This window comes from Anguilla anguilla, chromosome 1 (genome assembly GCF_013347855.1).
Source record: "Anguilla anguilla isolate fAngAng1 chromosome 1, fAngAng1.pri, whole genome shotgun sequence".
Classification (NCBI taxonomy): domain Eukaryota; kingdom Metazoa; phylum Chordata; class Actinopteri; order Anguilliformes; family Anguillidae; genus Anguilla; species Anguilla anguilla.
The window spans coordinates 83,485,802-83,498,006 of NC_049201.1; the positions used below are offsets into that span (position 1 = coordinate 83,485,802).

The window sequence follows — 12,205 nt, forward strand, 5'->3', positions numbered from 1 at the left end:
CTATGTGTGTTGACATGTTTAATGGAAATTTTCAGGAGTTAATTATGTGTATTCTCCTGTTAAGGACAGTTTCATTTTCTCAAAAGGGGTTGCAGTATGTGACAGTAACGTTACACAGTACAATACTGCTTATGCGCATGTAATAATCTGTGCATTACATAGAGAGCCAGGGAGAGTGACTTGTACTGTATGTGTTGTATTCACCTGTTTCCAATGAATAAATATACACAGATTATTGTTGTGATGGTGGTTTATTGCTATTGGTTATTGCAAATATATGCTTTGGAATGAAAGAAGTACTTCAATATGCAATCTATCCAAGATTTTATGAAAACCCACTGTAAAAGTGGTCATGTTAGAGACAAGAAATCGTATTAAGTGTATTAAGTTTGTATGTCTGGTTCAGTCGATATTGAACTGCTGATGGCATGTATTTGAAAATAAAACATTGATTCATTAGCTGATTTTTTTAATATCAGGTTAAATGCATGTTTTGACGTTAATGGGGGCGAGTAGCTCACTCCAGCTCTGAGGAGCTCACTGAAATGAACAGGTACTTTCTGTGGAACTTTCCCATCCTTCTCCTGCCTCTTTTCTTTACCCTGCAGGGGAATAAAAGCCCCATATTTGGCAACGTCTCAGGGATGGCAATGAGTCACACTGGAACACAGGGTACGGACAGAGACGACGGTGAAGTTCCCCTCTACGCCTCTGTTCAGCCCGCTAACACCCGCAATCAGGAAAGACTTCTACACTCCACTGATCAAAAGTCACTCCCCCAGTGTGAGGAGGGTGTTCAGTACGCCAGCATCCAGTTCCGCCCCTCCAGTGCTGCCCCCAGGTGAGAATATCCCACCTTTATACTACCTGTGCTGACTGTCGCTGTGTCAGGTCTATTATCTCTCTCCAGCAGATTTTATCATAGGCTGCTCTCTCTGACTGGAGCCAGACGAGGCCTCTATGGAGTCAGCAGGAGAACAACCCTCACTGGACAGACCAGAGTGTCTCACTGGACAGACCAGAGTGTCTCACTGGATAGACCAGAGTGTCTCACTGGTTAAACCAGAGTGGCTCACTGGATAGACCAGAGTGTCTCACTGGATAGACCAGAGTGTCTCACTGGGGAGAGCTGAGATGGTTGTGCTGTGATTTATATTGGAAAAAAAACTAAGAATTATTTAGATTCTAACCGTAGTAGATGTGCTACATTTACATCAGCGTGCTCAATATTAGAAATTAATGATAGGCAAAAAACGTGCATCCATAACACTTGGACATGTAAGCATGTACAAAACAAACCCTGGAAACAAAATACAAATGAGCATTTCAGACAAAAATGCAAATGAGCATTTCTGAGATTCCAGTACTTCTCAGTACATCTGTAACAGTTTATATATGTATGTGTTCTTTGGAGCGGGTGTTGCCTTGATGCACACTATTTCTATATTTTTGGTTGCTTGTTTGTTGCAGTCCCAAAGCCCAGTTCAAGTATTTTAAAATGTTGTAATCTCTCGCTGCTGCTTTGCTAAGAACTTCTCTGCCTGGTCAAAAGAAGAACATGGTAATAAGAGGACTGGATATTCCGCTGATCTAGACTCATCATTTGGTTTGTTCAGCTTGTCACCTTTCTTCTCTTTTCATCTCCTTGCTGTGTGACATCACAGTGATGTAATGTTTTCCAAAATTCCAGTTCTGTAGCTAAAGCATCTGCTTGTGCTTCATGTTGCAAGGTGTGTCTAAATGTGATAAAGGCTCAGGCAGGATTGACTGAAATGAGAATGAGAATGTCTGTGACTTTAATAGAGTCTAAATGCGCTGTTTTCTCCATGCAGGCCACCAGCCCCATCCGTAAAGGAAGACTGTGTTCTCTACAGCACACTTCGAAAACTGGACATGTGAAAATAAACCAGGAAGATATCTTGCTTCATAAACTGTGGACCAATGCTGGTTATTCAGTGTAAATTTGGACATTTCTTTTGAATGTGTGAGCATTTCCTGTGTATTTTCTTGAACTTCAAACAGCAAATTGTCTGCAAAGTAATCCTCAAGCGGTATGAACCAAAAATTTCCTTCACTGGATGATACATTTTAGAGTATTTATTAAAACCAGTGTACATAAACTCTCCTCATGAACTCAGGTCACATGACTGTGCCTTTGTCACATGACCAGGATGACTGTGGTTATTGGAGTCTGCAAAGATGTACTCAGAATGGATCAATCCTTTGGCATTCTATCAAAATTTACATGCATATCAGCTCATGTCTTCATATTGTACATAAAGTATTATCATGTTGGTGACTGAAAGCCATTATCATTGCTGAATATATTCGTTGGCCAAATGTACTGGAGAAATGGGCTTTATATGTAATTCAAAGATTATTATTATTATTTTTATTAATACTTGTATAACATTTACTATTATAAACATTCTTGTGCACATTTTGTGATTATATTATGCTTATTACTGAACTGATCCCTTGTAGAGTGTAAACTCACATAATTTAAATTTAAATTATGTTCTTCACATTCATAGTGTTCATTTTTTTTTTTTTTTTGGTTTTTGTATGACGAAACGTTAGAGCGTACCATTCATTTTTTAACCAATCATTCAATGAAACAAACAAAAAAACATATGCTTGAAGAATTTTGTGAGTAGACCATGTACTGTAGGTGTTACCCCCTGAGTTCTGTTGATGGAATAGAACATGTGCAGGTACAGCACTAAATGGGCCTTTGATCCTCTGACCTTTAAAAAATATATATATATATATATATTTTAAAGATATAAAATATCTTTAAAAAAACTGTAAAAAAAAAGAAAAAAAAGAAAGAATCTGTAACACCCAGATTCATGTAGGTCACACTTGCTGTTTGTGCCAGTGAAATTAACCTCAGGAGGAGAGATGAATGCAGTGCATTTCGTCTGCCTGTAGATGGCACTATTACTGCAGTATATCAGTCCTGTATGAGCGTTTCAGATCAATTTCTTGCAAGATCTTTTACTAAACTGAATTAAATAATCTGGTTTAGGTAATGGATTTTGCATGGGGCTCCTGAAGTATGTGTGTTTACCTGTGCCTGATGCCTATCACACCTTTTACAGTCTCATTAAAATTAATCTCTGCTGATTTTACAGACTGATTATACCGTACATGTACTGGAATAGGCCAAGCCTCAGGCCTTAGCAACAGTTAGCAGATAACTAGTAGATAACTAGTTAACTAACTAGCTTACTGCTGGTAGCTTTAGTGCACTTCCAATGCAGTCACAGATGTTTCAGTTCAGTCATGCACATGCAGCTGGAAGCATGTTTTTATTCGTTATTGCTTTTTTATATCTCATGAATATAATGGTCATTTTGCTAGATACAGATGTACTGACATATATCTATATTTTGAAAACAGAAACAATGACTGTTATTTTGACATCTATGAATGGAAGAAAGGTCTCTGCTAAATTGATACATGTGCTTATTTATGCGCATGCGTGCACATGAAAGTGTGTGTGTGTGTGTGTGTGTGTGTGTGTGTGTGTGTGTGATTATATCTGTCTGCAAGGGCATGTGTATTCAGGAATACTTAAAAATGCAAAGTTTGACTTCATTACTCCATTTATGTCAGAATGATTAATATCTGGAATCATTTTTGTAAACATAATTGTTATGTTTATTTTATAAGCGTAATATGCAAACATAAGCATAGTTACAAATGATTCTGATGAAGAGCAGCCGTTCTCATTGATATTGATATTTAAATCTTCATTTATCTCAATTTCAATGACACAGTGGGGCGTGAGAAATGAGAATTACCCAGTCTTTTTTAAAAGGCACTACTGGTCCAGTCCATACACAAAGCAAACGACTGTGTTCATTTTCTTCAACCGTTTTTGTCTGATAAAATCTAAAATGTGCATGACTTTTAGGAAAAAAGGGGAAGTGAGTCAGTTCTGCAACAGCGCATTCTACTTTTATATTTAGTGTGAAGCACTTCCTTTGCAGTCACATTCAGCCACACTGCTCTGTCTGTAAGGCTGTTTAATACTAATGGCTCATTAGCAAAGCACTGAGGCCAAATCAGAACTCTCCTGGTAAGTGCATTATCATGTTATTTCATTTAATCAAAACTATATCACAATATTTTGTGGTGCAAGAAGATTGAACTGGGATAAATCAAAAAATAAAATGTATTTTCAGACTAGAAATGATTGTTGTTTCTTCCATACAAATATCAATTGTCAAGTAACATCCTGTTTGAGTCTTTGCTGTCTGGACTGTGTGAGCTCTTCATAAAAAAAGGAGTATTTAGGGACATTAGCAACACAAACTCACTGTGTGCGCTTGTGTAGTATTTGTTAGTCTGGTATTTTTGCTAATAAATAGAATACTCTGAGAGTCTCTATTTCTACTGTTCATTTTCACAGTGTAAATAATAATCAAGACCTGTATATGTGTATTTGGATAAATATTTTCAATCTGATGCAGCCATGCTCTTCAATACCTTGTTGGGAATCGTTCTCTCTGTGTCAGGTGAATTGCTTTTGTGTGTTTTTCCAAATGTTGTTCTGATGTTTCAGTCTACATATACAGTATTTATCAGCATGTGTTCCTATTCATTAGTCTCCCTTCATAAACTCAATCAGAAGCAACAAAAGTGAATGCAGTTAAAATGCATTAAAGAATGTATATAATTAATATAAAATAATGTTCTACAGTACATTAGTTTAGAGTAGTGCAACATCGCTCATCTGAGAAGAGAGGGGATATAAGATAAAACTGATAAGATGAAGTTCCTATTCATACTCAGCATTGAAACTGAGACAGAGGCATGATATAAATATCTGTGGCACGTTTAAATTAAAACCAGTTTGTTTTCACTGTAAGCAAAACATAACAGTTTTCAGCCAACGGTATACGCAGACACTCGCTCATAACTAGCTTGGTTTGCTACTACATTCTAGCAAAGCTAGCTACTAAGGAAGACTTCCTGTACCTGCGAATCTCACATTGATCGGAGGCTACTGCCATCTACTGACATAAGTTAGTATTGAAATACAAGTATAATTATTGATGTTCCATAGTTTTGGAGAAGTTAGGTGCACTTGTTTTAAAGTTTTGTTAATTGTATCCTTTAGCCAACACATCTGTGTTTTAAAGGATTTCTGAGCAGTGTGTTTGTGTGTGTGAGTGTTTGCATGCGTGAATTTGTGTGTGTGTGTGTGCGTGCATTTGCATATGTGTGCGCATGTGTGTGTGTGTGTGTGTGTATGTATACTTGTGTTTGTGTGTATGTGTGTGCGTGTGTGTGTGTGTGTGTGTGTGCGTGTGTGTGTGTGTGTGTATATGTATACATGTGCATGTGTGTGTCTGCGTGTGTATGTGTGTGTGGATGTGCGTGTGTGTGTATGTGTGTGTGCGCCCGTGCGCGCGTGTGTGTGTGTGTGTGTTTGTATTTTTCAGGTGTTCTGAGCCAGAGGGGATGGGGAGTGACTTACACCCCTGAGAGAATCTGTGCCTTAAAGGGGTCTTCAGTAGACATGAGCTGCACTTACTCATATCCCACATCTCACACAGTGCAGAAAACTTTCTGGTTTATTCACTAGAACAAGCCACAGGAGCCTGAGGATCTGTCCCAGTACCCAGAGTACTCTCACCGTGTGGAGTACCTGGGGAATAAGCACGGTGACTGCACTTTTAGAATAAAGCAACTGAGAGAAAGTGATTCAGCAATATATCGCTTCAAGTTCCTCACCGACCGTTATGGTGGAAAATGTACTGGTCATCCTGGAGTCTCATTGACAGTTACAGGTAATTCTAAACTTGCTTTTTATATGATTAACTGGCAGTACTCCTAATCATTTTCTAATAGAAACAGAATGGTCTTTTTATCATGTTGATTCTTGTGTGCAGGTCTTCAGGTGAAAGTGACAGAGAATGAGGCAGTGTAACACTGACCTGTAGCAGCACCTGCACTTTGAGAGGCAGCTCAACCTTTACCTGGTACAAGAATGGAAAAGCTGTGTCCCCTATCAAAATAAATACTCCCTCAATTTAGCCAGCACTGATGATACAGATCTCTACTCCTGTGCTACAGGAGGAGTCACTTCCCCTGCAGTCAATGTGAAATGTGAGTGTCTGCCCACCATCTGTTTTACTGGGAAATAATGCATGCAGGGCCAGCCCGAGGCATAAGCGAACTAAACGGCTGCTTAGGGCCCCCGTGGCCACCAGGGGGCCCCCCATGTGGGATTCATCCCTTATCGCAAAACCAGTGGTAGTAATTTAAAACGGAATGACAACCAAATATTTCATAACAATGTAATGTAAGACAGATTTTACAAAACCCAGGAAGAGGATTCGTCTGTCCAACTATGCTGTCCAAGCACAACATCTTACATCTCTGTATAGTGCAAAGGCGTAAGGTGCTACATTGCCAGTTTAAAAAAGACGCAGGCATGTCTGAATTGTCATGTGCCTTCTTTGTTAAGAAAACATTGGGTAGCATTGCTTTGGAATACCGCTTCTTTAATTTCGGTGAGGAAAGATAGCCTATATAGTTTGTAGTACAGTAACCTGGCGTCATTTTGATATCAATACTTTTAATCGCCTAGATTTAGCCAGTTTGAATGCATGACTTTTAGACAGTGCTTTGTATGTGTGAGTAACTTAGCATTCTTGTACACTGAAAATGTGTTTATTATGAGATAATACAATGCCCTGTAGATGGCGGTATCACCCTTTATCAGCCACCAGATAATTTTTAAAAGAGTGGGAAATGACTGCATGTTTTCACCACGTTATGCCAGCCAATCCAGAGAAAATTTGGCTGACGACCAACCACAAGAAATGTAACAAGTAATGTTAGTTGTCAATAGAAATGTATTTGAGTAAAAAGTACATCATTTCTTTATCGATGTATTGGAGTAGAAAGTGAAAGTTGCCAATATTGTTCATACTCAGCAAAAGTACAAAGTTTCCAATATCCTACATAAGTACAGTAACAAAGTACATGTACTTAGTTACTTACCACCACTGTACAAAAATAACAAAACAAGCATTTTGGCACAAGCAATGCATGGCCCTAATCCTCCTAGTGACCATCAACTTTCTGCTCATGTTTCCTTGTGTTATTGATATTATTAGTGCACATTATGTCCATAAAAAAAAATCATTTTTATCACCTTGCTGGATTTTCTAATGTAGAATAGAAGTGTGTTGAGTTACATTCTGTTTTCTTTTTTAACCCACTCAGGTTTGAAGGTGGATATAAATTCTGAACAGTGTCAGGGGGAGAGACAGTGGAACTGACCTGTAGAGCAACCTGCACTCACCTGACTGAGAGCAACAGCTTCATCTGGTACAAGAATGAGCAGCTTCTGACTGAAGACTCCAGGTTCTACCAGTCCTATAGAATCCTTAAATTCAGACGTGACGATACAGGCAGGCACTCCTGTGCTGTAAGAGGCAATCAGCATCTTGTTTCCCCCGCCGTGACTCTCAGTGTGAGATGTGAGTGTTTGAGGTCACATTTGTGTATTTTGCATTCATTTATGCACAAGAACCAAGAGAACAAGCATTCCATTATCAGACAGATTGAGGTTTTGGGGTCTCAGTTGACTTCAATCTTTAATTGAAATGAAATACTGGACCATTTACAGTAATATGCATTCATACATTTATTGTTGGTGCAGTACAATGTGGAATTCTGTTGAATAACTCAGTATATTGTGGTATTGTATTTCTTCTTCTCACTCAGGTGTAAAGGTTGAAATGAAATCTAGCACAGTGAGTGAGGGAGTGAGGGTGACATTAACCTGTAAAATCACCTGCACTGACCTGACTGGCAGCCAAACATTCATCTGGTACAAGAATGGACAATCTCTGTTTTACACCGCCCAGAAATATCAAAATCATAACTACCTTCAGTTCAAAGCCAGCAGTGGAGATGCAGGCAGCTACTCCTGTGCAGTTAAAGGTCATGAGAATCTCCTGTCCCCAGCAGTGACTCTCTGTGAGTATTTGAGGACAAACTCATTTATTTCACTTTACTGAGTCTCATTTGTTACTCATTTTGAAAAAGCGGTGATGCAGTTGTACTTTAATGTACCGATAAAAGACATGAGAACTGGACAGAAGAGCAACCTGCAGATAGGAAATGGAAGTTATTATGTTTAGAAACGATATCGGATTACGTTAATTCTAAAAATTGAAAGAAAGATGGCATTGCAATAATAGCAGTCAAGCAAAACGACGCATTGGAAACATTTAGGAAAAGGAAACATACTTTAACTGAGGTAAGTGTGAGATCTAAATAAAACTGCAGGACCTGTTATTTCCTCTTTCAGATCCTCCTAAGAGCATCTTATTATCAGTGCGCCCCTCTGGTGAAATAGCGGAGGGCAGTTCAGTGACTCTGACCTGCAGCAGTGATGCCAACCCACCAGTGCAGAACTACACCTTTTATAAGAATAATAGAGCTGTATCCTCAGAGACAGGAGGACCAGTGGACAGTTACACCATTAAAAACATCACACTGCAGGATGCAGGAGAATACACCTGTTAGGCAGGGAATGGGATTGGGACAAACATCTCTCCTCCTAAACGTCTTGATGTGCAGTGTGAGTATATCAGTGCATCTCAGCATCAAACACAGAGAACAGAGAGTCAGGATCTCCTCAGTGTCTTTGGGAAACTTCACAGCAGTAAGACACAGAGTAAAGCAGACACACTGGCCAGTGGAGGAGAAATCTAATAAAGATATAATTGATTTAACATGATGAGTAAGCCAGATGATACGGACATCTCATAAGTGAAACAAGTAGTCATTCTGAGTTTGCACAGGGCAAACAAACATACCATATGTACTGTAGATGTTTTATACCAAATAATAGTTACTCTTAATACACCAAGCAAACAGGTTTGTGTGTTTCTTTTTCTATTTTTAACCTTTCTAAATAATGCTAAATAAAATTGCTTAACTAAATACTGCTGTCATTATTGAAAGCTTATTTAACCTGTGTCTCAAGGCCATTTACCAACCCCCATGAAACAATGCAGTATATTCTACTCATTTCCAAACAAAGAAAACATTTGCAGTGTGATATTTCAGCTTCATTTTAAACTTTCCTTTGCAATAAATGGTTCTGAATCTATTTGAGACAAATCACAGAGATTGATAAATTATATGGAATTTAACACATTTCTCTATTGATTTTAGATGCTCCCAACAACACCTCAGTATCAGTGAGCCCCTCTGGTGAAATAGTGGAGGGCAGTTCAGTGACTCTGACCTGCAGCAGTGATGCCAACCCACCAGTGCAGAACTACACCTGGTTTAAGAAGAATGACACTGGAGCCTGGCAGGCAGGATCAGTACAGAGTTTGAACTTTTCTAACTTTGGATCCTGGAACAGAGGACAGTACTACTGTGAGGCACAGAACAGACTTGGAGCTCAGAATGCTTCTGCTCTGCTGGTCACAGTGCAAGGTAGGACCAGAATTTATTATTCATTTATGTGTTAATTGATCTCAAGATTCTGAGATGCTGTTACTGTATGTTTTAAGTTGTGGATTTGCTGACTAGGCCTATGTCATTTGAATGACAGGATTAATCCCATAAACTACGCAATCTTATTGTGGTAGTCGGAGCAGAGAGAAAGTCGTCCCCAAATATTTTGTTCCAATCACCAGGATTTGCTCATTAGCACAACTCTTCAGCCAGGAGGAAGAACTGATTAGTGAAATCAGCTGGATGAGTTCATGGGCAGAAGAAACATGGCAGGGCTTTACTTTCTCACCCCTGGAGTCATAGTATCTGAATCATAGTATCACTCACTACAGTGTATGGCCTAGACCACAGGAGCCATCATCCAGATTAGAAAGCATGACTCACTTGCCCAGAACCTCCAAGCACAACTCTACAGTTCATAAAACATCTCAGAGAATAGTTCTGATCTAGAATCAGTTTTGTCTTTAGGCCATTATGGATAAAGCTTGGATATGAAGAAGGGGCGACATGGCTCTGGAGGTAAGACCGGTTGTCTGGCAATCGGAGGGTTGCCGGTTCAAACCCCACCCTGGGCATGTTGAAGTGTCCTTGAGCAAGACACCTAACCCCTAACACCTAACTGCTCTGGCGAATGAGAGGCATCAATTGTAAAGCGCTTTGGATAAAAGCGCTATATAAATGCAGTCCATTTACCATTTACCATAAAGAGAGGAAACATGATCTGAGATCAGTTCTCTTACTCTATGAATAGGGATGAAGGTTGGAGTCCAGGGAAGGCTATAGTCACCTGCCTGAACCGTCCCCCCCACCCAACCAGTATGAGGCTCTTTTCATTTTCAGACCCAGTGACCAAGTTCCCGTATGGAACAGTTAAGCATACTGTTAAAATTTAAGATCCCATTAAAATGGACGAACTAAAGCTTCAACAGATGCACCAGGGACATATTAAACTTATGTTAGAGGTCTCTGGTAACTTGTTCATCCCTTCCCAATGGGAACATATCTCAGTGACTCTGTGCACACATGTTTGTATTTGACATAAATTTTCATGTTTGTAGTTCATATACAATGCAAGCTATTTGCTTATTTTGGGTTTATACCTCATAGAGTACATCTCCACCATTTTGATTGTAGTTTATACATTTTGGGGTCTACACACCTAAGTCATATTTAACTGTGATTTAATTGACATGTAAAAAATTATACTTCTTCAATGTAAAACCTTCAAGTGATTCTGTGATACATAATCCACTAAGTCAACAGAGGAATCCGTTCTCGGGGACAACAGAGTGGATAGGGAATGCAAGGGACTGTGTGGCCACTCTGGTTCCCTTTTAACAGTGCAACTGGAGGCGCACTTATGTGTGACTGAGTCTCTTCCTGTGTCTCACCTCAGAGCAGAGCCTTCAGAGAGTGACAAACGCAGCCAGCGACCCAAACTCTGTGCTTCAGAGAGCTGGCGAGGCCTCAGTGTGGGATTAAAACACACAGAGGAGAGAATCTGCAGAGAATGAGAAATGATGGAGATCAGGGTGAAAGAGTCTCTTTTTGTCTTTAACTTTACAGAACTGCTGTCTGTTTCTGCTAGTTTATCCATCTTATAAAGCTGTTGTTGGAGGATTTTTCCCAGAGTACTGTAACCCTGCTGCAACATGCATGTTCATGTAACCCTGCTGCATTCATGCTCCTGTGACACCGTTACACGTTTATGTAACTCTGTTACACACACGCTCATAACTCATGTACATGCGCATGTACTCTCTCACATTGAATCGAAAGATTATAATGCAGATTAATGCAGATTGTAATCTCCAAACTCTTGGTAACTTTTAAAAGCAAGGTCCAACATCTTTTAAAACAGTGTTTTAGCTTTACATTTTACATTGCCTTGTTGTATTGACCCCATTTTTACTTTCTGTCTGTTTAGCTATTTGAAATAATGTATCTTTGTGTTTGTTTTCTTTACATACATTGTTTTATTATGTCTATCAATATATTATGATTTATTTGAGCATTGTAAAGCACTGTGAACCTTGAACCTCTTTTTTGATAAAGATTGTCATTATTTTCTTTACTGAGGTGTGAAATAAAATAAAGAATAGAACAGGCTGCAGGAAGTGAGCAGCGCTTTAACTGTCTGTGGTCAGGGTGGCTCAGGTCTGGAAGGCAGCTTCACCCACAGCCGCGCCCGCTACTCCTCTGCACAAAAGAGCCAAGCAGGGGCACCTCACGGTACCCGCTTTGGGGCCCCAAAGCTGTGATACTTTCACAAAGATAAATACAACTGTCCAATCCTTTTATCTTTGAAATCTGCGAAAGCAAGTGCAATCTATATGTTGATCTGGGGGTCATAGGCTAGGCTACTGCAGCAATACGTAGCCATTTGCATTGGAACATGGTTCCCTCTATTTTCTGGCTTTTAAGCTACTGTTAACATATTTTACACAGCTGTGCTGCTCATGTAGCTCTTTAATGTTTTTATATTAATTATTGTGTACCAATATATCAAATTACACAGTAAAGTTGCATTCTTGTAAAATAATCTTTGTTGTCTATAATTTGATTTTATATTGCCATTCTGCAACCATGCTAAACTGCATGAGCTGCTACCTGTCTTAGCCAGGACACTCTTGAAAAAGAGAATTTTCATTTCAACAATAATCTCTTGGTTAAATAAAAATGTAATAATATTTACAAATAG

At 39.2% G+C, this 12,205-nt stretch overlaps 2 protein-coding genes and 1 long non-coding RNA gene across 3 annotated transcripts in view; all 3 read left to right on the forward strand.

Moving 5' to 3' along the window:
• Window positions 1–12,205, forward strand: part of LOC118232142 (basement membrane-specific heparan sulfate proteoglycan core protein-like) — a 1,449,502-nt gene that overhangs the window by 744,203 nt on the left and 693,094 nt on the right. The gene's annotated exons all lie outside the window — the stretch shown is intronic.
• LOC118232246 (B-cell receptor CD22-like) overlaps window positions 1–12,205 on the forward strand; it is a 282,573-nt gene that overhangs the window by 148,682 nt on the left and 121,686 nt on the right. The window lies entirely within an intron of this gene.
• Window positions 2,840–5,937, forward strand: LOC118232489. Its single transcript, XR_004766320.1, has 3 exons — window positions 2,840–4,087; window positions 5,457–5,804; window positions 5,907–5,937. It is a non-coding gene; the product is annotated as an uncharacterized LOC118232489 (long non-coding RNA).